General features: G+C 47.5%; 1 long non-coding RNA gene across 1 annotated transcript in view; it reads right to left on the reverse strand.

Annotated features, from left to right (window-relative positions):
- Positions 1-252: 252 nt before the first annotated feature.
- The window catches only part of LOC141153676 (uncharacterized), a 101,399-nt gene continuing 86,029 nt past the window's right edge, over positions 253-15,622 (reverse strand). The window contains exon 4 of the long non-coding RNA XR_012247331.1: positions 253-3,594. This is a non-coding gene — a long non-coding RNA (uncharacterized lncRNA). The remainder of the gene's footprint in view (positions 3,595-15,622) is intronic.

Here is a 15,622-nt window from a genome sequence, read left to right on the forward strand (position 1 = left end):
CATTGAAATGATTGTGTTTGTATCATACATCGACACAAAAGGTCTTACAGAGCAACACTCCATTCTGTCAATAGAAAATCCCTTAATGAAATCCAAATGCATGGGACAACCCATTTTAATGCCTAAAAAAACTCCCTTTCAACTCTGAATAAAATAAATACTGGGCTAAGCATAAATGAATACATTCTCTTTGAAAAGTAAGATTTTAGTCAATATCTCACTGTACTTAAGAACAACTTCCAAAATTTTGACAAGGCTGAGTTTCAGAGAACATTTTTTAACCCATAACATGAAATTAAAGTTAATAGTATAATTTTAATTTCAAAATCGTCAGTTTTACTCAAATTAGTTAATGCAAAAATGAATACACCACATATCAAAAGTACTACATCTAGTATTTGGTATGACCTTCAAGATTTTTAAGGACAACACTAAGGCTGTGTGCCCACGATGCATCTTTAATGCGTTTCCGCAGCGTTTTTGCAGCTGCGGAAACGCTGCGGAAAAGCATTAAAAACGCATGGTAGAAGGGCAGCAATGTTCCCCAATGATAATCCGCATGTGCTGTGCACATGCTGCGGAAATTTCCGCTGTGGATTATCATTGCGGAAAAGAATGCAGCGCTACCAATTATTTTGCGGAAGCGCTGCATTTTCGCCGCCATTGACTTGCATTAGAACGCGCCAATTCCGCAAGACTGCATCTGTACTTGCGTAATTGGCGCGTTCTAATGTGCGGATCGTACCCGGGTGTGGAGGACAGGAGACTCTCCTCCACACCCAGGTACCATAGAAACTGTAAAAACAAGAATAAAATAAAAAAATAAAGATTATATTCACCTTCCGACGGCCCCCGGTCTCCTTCCCTGTGCTTGCAGGCAGGACTGAAGGACCTGCGGTGACGTCACAGTCATGTGACGGCAGGTCTTTCAATGCAGTGTCCCGCGATCAGCAGGCAGCCAGGAAGGAGCGCAGCAACACACGCCGGGCCATCGGAAAGTAAGTATAGGTTTATTTTTTTATTTTTAACCATTCTCTCGGGTCACACTATATAAATCCATGCCGGTTGCATGGATTTATATAGTGTGACCTAGTTGACAAGCACTTTCCAAGTGATGCTAAAATCGCTTTGAAAGCGCTTGTCAATCCGCTTGCGGAAACGCATGTGAATCCGCATGTATTCCGCAGGAAAAACGCATGTACAATCCGTATGCGTTTTTTCTGCCAGGGAGATGCAGAAATGCTGCAGAAATTTTCTGCTTCATTTCTGCATCGTGGGCACATAGCCTAAGTCTTCTAGGCATAGAATGAACAAGTTCAGGACATAACGCAACATCTATCTTTTTCTGTTCTTCAGGACCGACCTCTTTTGGAATCTGGATGCTGGATACTGAGTGATGTTCAACTTATCTCTTTAGAATTCCCTGTAGGAGTTTTGGTTGGTTTGAGATCAGGAGACACACTTGGCCACTGAATCACTTTCACTCTGTTCTTTTTCAGAAATGCAACAGTGGCCTTAGATGTGTGTTTTAGATCATTGTCATGATGGAAAAGTGCACATTTACCAAGGGCACAAAGTGATAGTAGCTGCTTCTCTGCCAATATAGAGCAGTACATCTATCAATTTATGATACCATCAATGAAATGTACTTCCCCGCAGCCAGCAGCATTTATGCAGCCCCACATAAGGAAACCTCCACCATGTTTTACTATAAGCATCATGCTTTTATCTCCTCAGCTTTGCAACAGCATACAGTTTTGAAGCTATCACTTTCAAAAACATTTATCTTGGCTTCATCACTCCAGAGTTTAGGGTGCCAGTAGCCTTCTTATTTTTCAGCATGGACCCTGGCAAATTGTAGGTGGTATTTTTTGTGCATTGACGTTAAGAGAGGTTTCCTTCATGGACGACACCCATACGTGCCATTCCTCTGCAGTGTACACTGTATTTAGTCACTGGAAACACCCTGGTTTGGCTTTCTATTTCTTTAGCTAACTTCAGTGAACTTGTATGTCGATTTTCATTATCCCTTCTCTTTAGAAGACATTACTGTTTAGGTGTCAACTTCCGTTGTCGATCTGAACATCTCTGTGAGATGGTTGCAGTTCCATCTCTGTTCAATTTTTGTATGATCTTTGCTACAGTATTCTTACTGACAAGCAAAGCTTTGTTGATCTTCTTGTACTCTTCACCCCTCTTGAGTAAAGAAGTTATTTTGTTTCTTAGGTCATTTCTCTTCTACGTGGTGCCATTGCTGATAGCAGAAAATAAGAAGGGGTTTTCTTTGTTAAATAAAGCGCTTTTATCGCCAACTGTCTGCTGGACACCTGTTTAATGAATAAATAGACTTACCAGTGGTTTAATTCTTATTATTTAGAATTTTGTATTCTAAACTTTAGCTTTGATACTAAGACTTTCATTGGGGTGTACTCAATTTTGCAACATAGTGTTGAATGAATTTGCTAGGAAATTTACTTTTTTGGGAGTGCAAAATACCAAAATCTTGTTTGCAAAAAATGGGAGTATTTTATAATATGGTTTCCCATAGAAAATTATGATTCTGAAAGAAAACTAAAGGTTTTCTAACAAATCAGTTGGGATGCACTCACTTATGTTGAGTACTTAAGTTTTTCTGGAGACCTACAATGCCTTTTAACTTTCTATTTCATTCATGCATTTTCGGTAGACAGCAAAAGGTGGCTGGTAGAACAGAGATAGTTAAACTACGCATTGCTATAATAAAATATGTGCAATTGTGGGCAGGCCATGGTTGCTATATTATTAGAACTAGTATTTATCTGGTAGCTGAGTGGTTTGAACTGTTGCTTTGTAGAGCTGGGGTCTTGGGTTCAAAACCCACCAAGGACAACATCTGCAAGGAGTTTGTATGTTCTCCCTGTGTTTGCGAGGGTTTCCTCCCATACTGCAAAGACATACTGATAGGGAATCTAGATTGTGAGCCCCAATGGGGACAATACCAATAATGTCTGTAAAGCGCTGCAGAATTAAAGGTGCAATATAAGTAAGTAAGTAAAATAAAATAATACAATTTACTCCATATACTGGTATGCCCTTGTCATATACCTATTTCTGCCCAAACTGTATTTTATATATCTAGTTGAGTAAGTAAATGTCAAAAAAACTTTCAGAACAAATCCCGTATCATATACGTTGTGCCTCTGATACACAAGAAGCTTATGGAAAAGTTTGAAATGTCTCAGAACAAATTCACCCTCTTGAAGGAATAGCATGACAAGGATCAGAAGTCAAGCAGGCAGCACAGAAGGCTGTGCCAGAGTATAATTGTCTTTACAAATAGTGTAGAATCTGACATCGGAGACACAGCACCTGCTCTTACAACCACAAGCAAGCTGTGCGGAGGGTTATGGGAGTCCTGCAATCTCAGCATAATTTTTGGAGCTGCTAAGGACAGTGTTTACTGTCAGACAGAGTGGATGTCGATCAGTCCAGTAACATAAGGACAAGGAAGCACAAACCAAAATAGAAATGTTACTGTAAACTCAAGGCACAAGCTTATTGTTTCAGTCATATTGCCAGGATGTTACTGGATATCAGGATAGCTGCACAGGAGTCCTAGAAAATACAATATAGAGGGAGGGGTGTTATCAATCTTATTATGTATGAACAAATTCATACGATATACACACTGGGCAATTCATTATAAGCACACACTTGTAACACTTTACCTTTACCCATGCTTTGTAATGCCAGGTATTATTGAGACACAGTTATGTGCTTACAACCTCACACCTAGCTTCGCCACTTACAGGTATTCATTTTCAGTTACTAAGTTTACAACAGTTTTTGGAGTAAAAAATTGAAAATTGGATAATAAAAAATTTCATATACAGGTGTGGCACCCCAGGGGTCTGGTTTCCACAGTAATAGCAATATTATGTCTGAGAGCAGGTGGGAGGTCTCTTGGTCAGGAATCCTATGCATGCCACACCTCCTGCCCAGTCCTGGGAGGGGAAGAACTTCCCCTATATAAAACTGGGGCTGAGGCAGGGTGAGTTAGTTAAGAAGAGGAGAAGCAGCTATAGGAAAAAGAGATCAGGAGCTCTGGGGAAGTCGTGCTAAAAGGAATCAGGGGCTGGCAGCTGTAGAGCTCGCCCTGATTGAAGAGTTACCACCGGACCCGGAGTCCGAGGCTGTGGGGACTAATCCTTACCCAGCAGCAGAAACCGACCGGCAGGGGATTTCAGGTCCTCTGGCCAAGAAACCCGAAGGCACGGTCACACGCGTGGGACCAGCACCGCTGTCGTGGAGCGGAAGCCACTAGAAGGCCCCGAGTCACCGGCCATACGGGTGAGCACCACACGGTACACTCAGGGACGTGGGCTACTTTTACCCGCCTCTAGCAAGGTAGCCAGTAGAGTACAATTAGTTGGGGAGGCCTACAACTCCGCCTGGCCAGGGGAGATCCCATCTGTTCAAGGACTGACCAGGCCCCGACCGCTAGCCAGTACTCCGGGAGGGTCTATTTTTGTCACCAGTAAAGACCCTGAACTACACCGCATCGTCTCTGAGTGGTTCCTGCTACCCCCATCATCCACGTCGGCTGCCCTGAGGCCATACCCCTCCCGTTGGGGGTTATACCATCCACGCTGCACAATCCTTCCACCGGCCTCAGCGGTCTGACCTGCAGCGGCAGCTCCATAGCTGCATTCAACGGGTGGCGTAGTCGTCCAACATCTACTGCTAATACTCAGCCACACAGTTTGACTCCCTGGGCACGGACCGGGTCACCGCCACGAGACTACTACCCCCAACAGGCCCGGCTCCGGGTAGTCCCAGCGTGCGCAATGCTACACCAAGTAGGCCCAGGGGTGCGTCAACTTTGGCGTAGTCGGCAGGATTTCGTGCCCGCAACCACCGGGTACTGCGTGCCTGAAAAAGACTGTTCAAACTTACCAGTGGTGAAGATTCCCGCCATCCGGCGCCATCTTCTGCCTTCTTCCCGCCATCCGCGAAGTTTTCCCGCCATCCGGCGCCATCTTCTGCCTTCTTTCCGCCATCCGTGGAGTTTTCCCGCCGTTGGACGCCATCTTGAAGACGCCGCGCGGGAAGAAGAGGGGCGTGGACTCCGAAAGCGCGCGAGAACTGAAGCCCCGCCTCACGTCCGGACGTTGCGTAAGGTCCTGGAAGGAGCCCAGCAGACGCCGACGTCACAGGAGCGCGACGGAAGGTCCTCAACCCTGACGATCCACTGCGGAGCCGCGGCCTACGGAAGAGGATCATCGCAAGGTAGGCCACGGGCCACTAGGGGGGAGGAAGATGTCGGATACGGAGGAGAGCTTCACTGCCACAGCCCCCGCCAGCGCCACTGCTGCTGCGGTCATGCCTTTCACCATGCCCTATATCCCGGGGGCAGCCTGGCTACCCCAGTACTCAGGGGAGTCACATACCCTGAGTGACTTTAGAGAAAAGCTGGATAGCCTCTTCCAGGTGTACCCCCTTACAGAAGAGCAAAAAGTGAGCATCCTGGTGGCCCAACTAACCGGGGCAGCCCAAAGGGAGGTAAAGTCCTGGCCACCTGGGAGGAGGACTGTCGCGGGGATACTAACCCAGCTGAGGGACACCTTTGATACCCGCACCTCAGCCGAGATTAAGCTTAAATTCTATGGGTGCAAGCAGCGAGCACATGAGAGTATAAGGGACTATGCACTAAACCTACAAGAGGCCCTGAGAGCCATTAAGCAGACCGACCCTGACAGCGTGGGAAACGAGGACAGGCTGTTGACCGAGCAATTTATAGAAGGACTATATTGCAATGTCCACCGAACCCAGTTGCGGGCCATAGCCTTACAGGATCCTCATCTGGACTTTGCACAGTTCAAGGACAGAGCCATCCGGGTGCTCCGAGAACCGACACCGGGTGGCGTTGTGACCCACAGGCGCCCAGCTATCACTTACCACCAGGAGGCGGCGCCCTTGTCGGCAGGGCCTGTGGGGGCTGATGCGCAGGCTTTGAACAATGACCCGGCTCCAGACCTGCACCATCAGGTCCAAGAGCTAGCTAAAAGCGTTGCTGCACTAACCCGAACTGTGCAGTCTTTACAGGTTTCCACTCCAGGGAAGATCCAGCTGGCATCCGGACCGGAGGACATCCCGTGGCGTCGACCAAGGAGGACCCCACCGGCCAGAGGAAGACCCAGCGACCGGTACAACGAGGACGGACAACCCATCTGCCGCCGCTGCAATCAACCCGGACATATGGCAAGGTACTGTCCTTTAAACTGGCACAACCTGGGGTAGAGGGCCAACCCCCAGGAAAAAGATCACCAGGCCCATCGAACTGGCGCGACAAATATGTGGGAGGACGTCCAGTCTTGCCTGTGGTACTGGATGGCATCCCTATGAGTGCCCTACTGGACACCGGGTCACAGGTCACCACCATCCCGTACGTGCTCTTCAAGCAGTACTGGAATGACTCGGATATCACCCGCTATCCAGACGACGACTTGAGTATCATCGCCAGTAATGGTCAGCCCGTGCCACAGATCGGATTTAAAGAAATGACCATTAAAATCGGTAGAGTCGAACTGGCAGCACAGGGACTGATCATTGTAGACATTGACAAGCGCGAGAGTCACCCAAAGATAACTCTAGGAACTAATGTGATTGAAAATTGTCTTGCAGAGGTGATTTTCATTTTACAGCAGGTTGCCAAGAACGCCAGCTCCGGCCAGCAGCGAGTGCTCCAGAAAGAGATCCGGGCACTGATGCAACGGCAACAGGTGGAACTCTCCGGTGGTGAGATTGGTAGCGTAAGAATGTGTGACCCTTTCCCTATTGCCATGCCCCCGAAAAGTGAAATGATGATTTGGTTTCGGGCAGCTATTGGTCTGAGAGGTAGAGATTACCAGGCCATGGTAGAACCAGTCTACTCAGACAGTAGGCCCACCATTTTGACAGCACGGGGGGTAGTTGATGTACGCCATGGGAGGGTGCCCGTTCGTATAATAAATATCGGGAAAAGGGAAGTATACCTGCCCCGGTATGCTACGCTAGCCAAATTATATACTATCAACCAAAATTCTATACAGTCTGTGGAACCCTTGCCTCCATCTCACCCGGAGGAAGGTAACGGCTCTACGAAAATAATGGAGGATTGGTGTCAGCAACTACATTTGGGTACTGACTCCACTCCCTCCCACCAGAAACAGGGAGTCTACCGGGTGGTTCGAGAGTACGAGAGAGTGTTTAGTAAACACCCGTTAGACTTCGGGCGAGTCAAGGGGGTAGAACACCACATCCCCACGGGAGACCATCCTCCCATAAAAGAGAGGTATCGACCCGTACCCCCTGCACACTACCAACACGCCAAGGGGATGCTTAGAGACATGAAGGAGGCTGGGGTAATCAGGGATAGCTGTAGCCCCTGGGCAGCTCCACTAGTCTTGGTCAAAAAGAAAGACAACACCATGAGAATGTGTGTAGATTACCGGAAAATTAACCGTATCACACACAAAGATGCGTACCCCTTACCAAGAATAGAGGAGTCTTTGGCTGCTTTAAAATCTGCTAACTTCTTCTCCACCTTGGATCTCACTAGCGGGTACTGGCAGGTTCCTGTAGCAGAGGCGGACCGGGAGAAGACCGCATTCACCACCCCGATGGGACTTAGCGAGTTTACCTGCATGCCGTTTGGACTCTGCAACGCACCAGGAACCTTCCAGCGATTGATGGAGTGCTGTCTGGGACACCGGAACTTTGAGACGGTCCTGTTATACCTGGACGATGTCATCGTCTACTCCAAGACCTACGAGGACCACCTGAAGCACCTGGCGGAAGTGTTTGAAGCTCTGGCAAGTTACGGCCTAAAGGTGAAACCCTCCAAGTGTCACCTCCTGAAACCAAAGGTGCAGTACCTGGGACACGTGGTGAGTGCTGACGGAGTGGCTCCCGACCCTGATAAGATCACCGCAATTAAGGAATGGCCAAGCCCCTCCAGCGTAAAGGAAGTGAGGCAGTTCCTCGGGTTGGTAGGCTACTACCGAAGGTTCATACCCGGTTTCACCAAAAAGGCAGCTCCTATGCAGGACCTCCTGATAGGCCAGTCCCGGAAGGCCAAGAACCAGAAGCCGCCCTTCAGATGGGAGAAGCTGGAAGAAGAGTCCTTCCGCCAGCTGAAGATGGCCCTCACGGGGGATGAAATCCTGGCGTACCCTGATTATAGCCAGCCCTTTATCCTCTACACCGACGCCAGTAACATCGGGCTAGGAGCCGTACTATCCCAGATCCAGCAGGGGAAAGAACGGGTAATTGCTTACGCCAGCCGAAAACTGCGACCCACCGAAAGAAACCCTGAGAATTACAGCTCATTTAAGCTAGAGTTCCTGGCAGTGGTGTGGGCAGTCACCGAACGCTTTAAGCATTACCTCGCTTCTTCCCGGTTCACCGTGTACACGGATAACAACCCGTTGACACACCTGGACACTGCAAGACTCGGTGCCCTAGAGCAGAGATGGATGGCCCGCTTGTCCAACTATGAGTTTACAATCAAATACCAGGCAGGACGCTCCAATACCAACGCGGACGCCCTGTCCAGGATGCCAAACCTACCGGACGTAGGGGGAGATTCAGAGGGATTGGAAGAAGTTGAGCTCCCCGCGTTCCACCGTCATGGGACTATCCAGTATTCCCACCGTGTAAGAAGTAAGCAAACCGCTACGTTGAACCCCTTACCTCACTACAACTGGGTGGAGACGCAAGACAGTGACCCTGCCGTCCGTCTGGTAAAGGAGATGCTGACTCGGCCAGATGCACGCCTTGACCCAGACGCTCCGGAGGAAGCCAAGCAACTGTGGGCTGAGAAGAGTCGACTGTTCCTTTACAAGGGAAAGTTGTGCCGCAGAATGGTTAACTCCCGGACGCATGAACTAATCTGGCAAGTAGTGGTGCCAAGAAGAGACGCAGCTATGGTGATGGAGGCATACCACGACGGAGCTGGGCATTTCGGATGGAAGAAGCTGGAGTTCCTGCTGCGCGGGCGGTTCCATTGGGTAAGCATGAGAGGAACCATCGAGAGGTGGTGCAGAGACTGTGGCCCATGCAACTTAAGAAGGAGGGACCGTGCCAGCCAGAAGACTCCCCTGCGGTCCATCATCACCCGACAGCCGTTGGAACTGGTAGCCTTGGATCATGTAAAACTGACCCCAAGCAGAAGTGGCTACGTCTACGCGTTAACCATCGTGGATCACTACTCCCGGTTCTTGGTTGTCGTCCCCGTCAAGGACTTAACGGCTCACACAGCAGCTAGAGCCTTCCAGCAGCACTTCTGCCGTCCGCATGGATACCCGGAGCAGGTGCTGACGGACCAGGGGCCTGCCTTTGAAGCGGAGGTCTTCCAGGAGTTCTGCACCCTGTATGGATGCCGGAAGATAAGAACAACACCCTATCACCCGCAAACTAATGGACTTTGTGAGAAAATGAACCAGGTGGTGATAGATCTCTTGAAAACATTGCCCCTGGAGGAACGCAGTCTGTGGCCTGAGAAGCTGCCCGACCTGGTGGACCTATACAACCACATCCCTGTAGGTTCCACCAACTGTACCCCGGCTTACCTAATGAGGGCAAGACCTGGTAAGCTTCCTGTTGATCTGGAGATGGGAGTCCTGACACCCGAGGACACTTCACCAGAAGCCAACTGGGACACAGAGAGGCAGCAGCAATACCGAAAAGTACAGGAGAGCGTGGAGCGTAGTCTCTGTCAAGCTAGGGAAAGACAAGAGAAAACTTACAACCAGTATGCTCCCGCTGTTCCCCTGGTGCCCGGAGAGCAGGTCTTGAAGAGGAAAAGACGGCTCCATAAGTTGGACGACCAATGGGAGAAGGACCCGTACACCGTACTGCCCTCAAGCCACGACAACCCAAAGGTCTGTACAATCAGTAAAGACGGAGGGGAAACCACAGCCATTGTATCCCGGGATCACCTAAAGAAGTGTCCCGAACAGCTACGGAACCCTGAAGAGGAACAAGAGGACCCTCGACCCGTAGAGGAAAGGGAAGATATGGTTAGTACTGTGCTCGGAGACTTCCCTCGGTCTTGGACTCAAGTCAATGGTGCTGTTGTGGTACCCGTCCTCACGTTCCTCCAACCAGCATCCCAAGTGCCTACGGAGACACAGGTAGAACTGGAAGAACAGCCGGTCCAGGAGGCAGAAGGCCCCACACAAGCAGACCAGGAAAATCAACCCTCTGCTTATAGTGAGCCTGCCATACCCCTAGTGACCCAAAGAGTCCGTAGACGGCTGCCCAGTTTACCCTTGACAGCTTCTATACCCTGTAGCTCAGGACCAGTCAACCAGCTCCGTAGGTCCACTAGGGTCACTAGAGGCCAGCTGCCCATACGGTGGAGGATCTAAATGTTCAAACTATTTTATTAATGTTTACCTGTTTATTGTTGCTTGTGTATAATTATGTGTTTCTAGTTATTTATAGGAGTCTTTGGTGGATTTACCGGGAATCCTTTGTGCATATAGTTGGAGCGTAACCCAGGACGGACTGAAAGACTGTTAAGGACTCGGGGCAGGACAGACCCCTACCTGGTTACGTCTCCCTGTGTTGGTGAAATGGACACCTTTGTTTTCCTCAAAAGTTACACCCGGTTGCGGACACGCCGTGACCATCTTATGTGTTGTCTCTACCAGAACGTTATTGTTTATACCTTGTTATGTTTACAAAAGTATGTTTAGTCCCGGAGTACTAAATTTCACTAGGGGGGAATGTGGCACCCCAGGGGTCTGGTTTCCACAGTAATAGCAATATTATGTCTGAGAGCAGGTGGGAGGTCTCTTGGTCAGGAATCCTATGCATGCCACACCTCCTGCCCAGTCCTGGGAGGGGAAGAACTTCCCCTATATAAAACTGGGGCTGAGGCAGGGTGAGTTAGTTAAGAAGAGGAGAAGCAGCTATAGGAAAAAGAGATCAGGAGCTCTGGGGAAGTCGTGCTAAAAGGAATCAGGGGCTGGCAGCTGTAGAGCTCGCCCTGATTGAAGAGTTACCACCGGACCCGGAGTCCGAGGCTGTGGGGACTAATCCTTACCCAGCAGCAGAAACCGACCGGCAGGGGATTTCAGGTCCTCTGGCCAAGAAACCCGAAGGCACGGTCACACGCGTGGGACCAGCACCGCCGTCGTGGAGCGGAAGCCACTAGAAGGCCCCGAGTCACCGGCCATACGGGTGAGCACCACACGGTACACTCAGGGACGTGGGCTACTTTTACCCGCCTCTAGCAAGGTAGCCAGTAGAGTACAATTAGTTGGGGAGGCCTACAACTCCGCCTGGCCAGGGGAGATCCCATCTGTTCAAGGACTGACCAGGCCCCGACCGCTAGCCAGTACTCCGGGAGGGTCTATTTTTGTCACCAGTAAAGACCCTGAACTACACCGCATCGTCTCTGAGTGGTTCCTGCTACCCCCATCATCCACGTCGGCTGCCCTGAGGCCATACCCCTCCCGTTGGGGGTTATACCATCCACGCTGCACAATCCTTCCACCGGCCTCAGCGGTCTGCCCTGCAGCGACAGCTCCATAGCTGCATTCAACGGGTGGCGTAGTCGTCCAACATCTACTGCTAATACTCAGCCACACAGTTTGACTCCCTGGGCACGGACCGGGTCACCGCCACGAGACTACTACCCCCAACAGGCCCGGCTCCGGGTAGTCCCCGCGTGCGCAACGCTACACCAAGTAGGCCCAGGGGTGCGTCACAGGCATCTACACTGCTCAAAAAAATGAAAGGAACACTCAAATAACACATCCTAGATCTGAATGAATGAAATATTCTCATTGAATACTTTGTTCTGTACAAAGTTGAATGTGCTGACAACAAAATCACACAAAAATCATCAATGGAAATCTAATTTATTAACCAATGGAGGCCTGGATTTGGAGTCACCCTCAAAATTAAAGTGGAAAAACACACTACAGGCTGATCCAACTTTGATGTAATGTCCTTAAAACAAGTCAAAATGAGGCTCAGTATTGTGTGTGCCCTCCACGTGCCTGTATGACCTCCCTACAAGGCCTGGGCATGCTCCTGATGAGGTTTCGGATGGTCTCCTGTGGGATCTCCTCCCAGACCTGGACTAAAGCATCCGCCAACACCTGGACAGTCTGTGGGGCAACGTGAAGTTGGTGAATGGACCGAGACATGATGTCCCAGATGTGCTCAATCAGATTCAGGTCTGGGGAATGGGCGGGCCAGTCCATAGCTTCAATGCCTTCATCTTAACCACTTCGCGCCAGAGCCTGTTTTTGCCTTTGTGAAAGGGCCAATTTTTTCAATTCTGACCACTGTCAATTTTTCGTGACATATTGTACTTCATGATAGTGGTAAAATTTCTTTGATATCACTTGCATTTATTTGTGAAAAAATCGGAAATTTGGTGAAAATTTTGAAAATTTTGCAATTTTCAAACTTTGAATTTTCATGCCCTTAAATCAGAGAGATATGTCACACAAAATAGTTAATAAATAACATTGCCCACATGTCTACTTTACATCAGCACAATTTTGGAACCAAAATTTTTTTTTGTTAGGGAGCTATAAGGGTTAAAAGTTGACCAGCGATTTCTCATTTTTCCAACAAAATTTGCAAAAACATTTTTTTAGGGACCACATCATATTTGAAGTCACTTTGAGGGGTCTTTAGGACAGAAAATACCCAAAAGTGACACCATTCTAAAAACTGCACCCCTCAAGGTGCTCAAAACCACATTCAAGAACTTTATTAACCCTTCAGGTGCTTCACAGGAATTTTTGGAATGTGGAAGAAAAAAATTAACATTTAACTTTTTTCACAAAAATGTTACTTTAGACCCAATTTTTTTTATTTTCACAGGGGTAACAGGAAAAAATGGACCCCAAAAATTTTTTTTTGCAATTTCTCTTGAGCGCGCTGATACCCCATATGTGAGGGAAAACCACTGTTTGGGCGCACTGCAGGGTTCGGAAGGGAAGGAGCGCCATTAGACTTTTTGAATGTAAAATTTGTTTGAATAATTAGCAGACGCCATGTTGCGTTTGGAGAGCCCCTGATGTTCCTAAACAGTGGAAACCCCCCACAAGTGACACCATTTTGGAAACTAGACCCCTTAGGGAACTTATCTAGATGTGTGGTGAGCACCTTGAACCCCAAGGTGCTTCATAGAAGTTTATAATAATCAGCTGTAAAAATAAAATTTTCACATTTTTCCCACAAAAACGTTTTTCATGTCTGAATTTTGCATTATCATAAGGGTAATAGGATAAATTGCACCATGAAGTTTGTTGTGCAATTTCTCCTGAACACGCAGATACCCCATATGTGGAGGCGAACCATTGTTTGGGCGCACGGCAGGGTTCGGAAGGGAAGGAGCGCCATTTGACTTTTTGAATGTAAAATTTGTTTGAATAATTAGCGGACGCCATGTTGCATTTGGGGGGCCCCTAATGTGCCTAAACAGTGGAAATCCCCCACAAGTGACACCATTTTGGAAACTAGACCCCTTAGGGAACTTATCTAGATGTGTGGTGAGCACCTTGAACCCCAAGGTGCTTCACAGAAGTTTATAATAATAAGCTGTAAAAATAAAATTTTCACATTTTTCCCACAAAAACGTTTTTCATCCCTTAATTTTGCATTATCATAAGGGTAATTGGATAAATTGCACCATGAAATTTGTTGTGCAATTTCTCCTGAACACGCCGATACCCCATATGTGGGGGAAAACCACTGTTTGGGCGCACGGCAGGGTTTGGAAGGGAAGGAGCGCCATTTGACTTTTTGAAGACGCCATGTTGCGTTTGGAGAGCCCCTGATGTTCCTAAACAGTGGAAACCCCCCACAAGTGACACCATTTTGGAAACTAGACCCCTTAGAGAACTTATCTAGATGTGTGGTGAGCCATAAAAATAAAATTTTCACATTTTTCCCACAAAAAATGTTTTTCATTCCCTAATTTTGCATTATCATAAGGGTAACAGGATAAATTGCACCATGAAATTTGTTGTGCAATTTCTCCTGAACACGCCGATACCCCATATGTGGGGGAAAACCACTGCTTTGGTGTACGGCAGGGTTCGGAAGAGAAAGGAGCGCTATGTTGGCTGGGATAGGCAGCAGACACCATGTCACATTTGAAGAGTCGCTGACATGCCGAAACCCCCACAAGTGACCCCATTTTGTAAACTTCACCTCTCAAGGAATTCATCTAGGGAAGTAGTGAGTATTTTTTAATTTTTAAATTTATACCATTGGGCAGTGAAAAAAGCATAATTATATTTTTACCACAAAAAAATGTTTTACCCTCAGATTTTACATTTTCACACAGGGCAATGGGTAAAAATGGTGCCGAAATGTGTCACACAATTTCTTCTAAAAGTGGCAATACCCCATATGTGGCTGTATCATACCGCTCAGCCATACGGCGAGATCTGGGGGGGACGGAGCGCTATTTGACAATTGGAGAACAAATTATTGTAGAATAGGCATTTGGATTTGGGAGCACAAAATTTTCTGAATTTCTTTTGGGGGGCAAGGGCCATTTCGCTTTTCCAGAGCCTTTCTGCTACCAGTAACTTGGAAGTCCCTTATATTTTTAACAGATGACGGACCTGAGTGGGGACTAGCTTTTTTTCAGGACTGAGTTGAAGCTTTTATTGGGAACATTTTACGTAACATTTATCCGGCGCTCTAGGCTGAGCACTTTCATCGGGGTTTCCATCTAAATTTCCAAGTCATGTAATTCAGATGAAACCCCTGCGGGATCCATTCACTGTAATGAGGCAGCAGAGTTACTATGGACTCCGTAAGGCCTCTGTTTAGCGGTGTCCTTTTTTTCAGAAGTGCACAAAACTGTGGCCAACCGCACTTTTATGCACGCCTAAAACAAATGACACCGTGGGATCACAGGCCAGACGGCATCCACAGTGGCCTATATCTGCCTCATTACAGGGAATCTTCCGTCATGGGTTCCGGCTGAATCACATATTTCAGAGATTTACACGGAAACTCTGGCGTAAGTGCTCAGCGCAGAGCGCAGGATAAATGTGAGCAGAGCCTTACTGCGATCTTTGGTAGACATAATAAACAAATCAGTAGCAGGTGAAGAATTGGTTTTATTTATTTTTTTACGCCGTTCCCCGTGTGATATAACTGATTAGATTACTTTATTCTTCGGGTCGGTGCGATTACAGAGATACCAGATTTATATCGGGTTTTTATGACTGACAGCTGTCACACACTAAGAGACGCTTTTTTTTTGCAAAATCTAGTTTTTGCATCGCCATATTTTGAGAGCTATAATTTTTCCATATTTCGGCCGACAGAGTCATTTGACGGTTTGTTTTTTGCGGGACGAGTTGACATTTTTATTGGTACCATTTTTGGGTACATGACATTTTTTGATCGCTTTCTATTCTGTTTTTTGGGAGGTAAAATTAACAAAAACCAACAATTCAGGAATTGTTTTTTGAGTTTTTTTTTATGCCGTTCTGCGTGTGGTAAAAGTGATAAGGCAGCATTATTCTTCGGGTCAGTACGTTTACAGCGATACTACACGTACTGTATATTTTTTTATGTTTTGGCCCTTTTACACAATAAAACAATTTTA

This window comes from Phyllobates terribilis, unplaced genomic scaffold (assembly GCF_046119375.1).
Source record: "Phyllobates terribilis strain yellow unplaced genomic scaffold, ASM4611937v1 Scaffold_1__5_contigs__length_1240528914, whole genome shotgun sequence".
Taxonomy (NCBI): Eukaryota; Metazoa; Chordata; class Amphibia; order Anura; family Dendrobatidae; genus Phyllobates; species Phyllobates terribilis.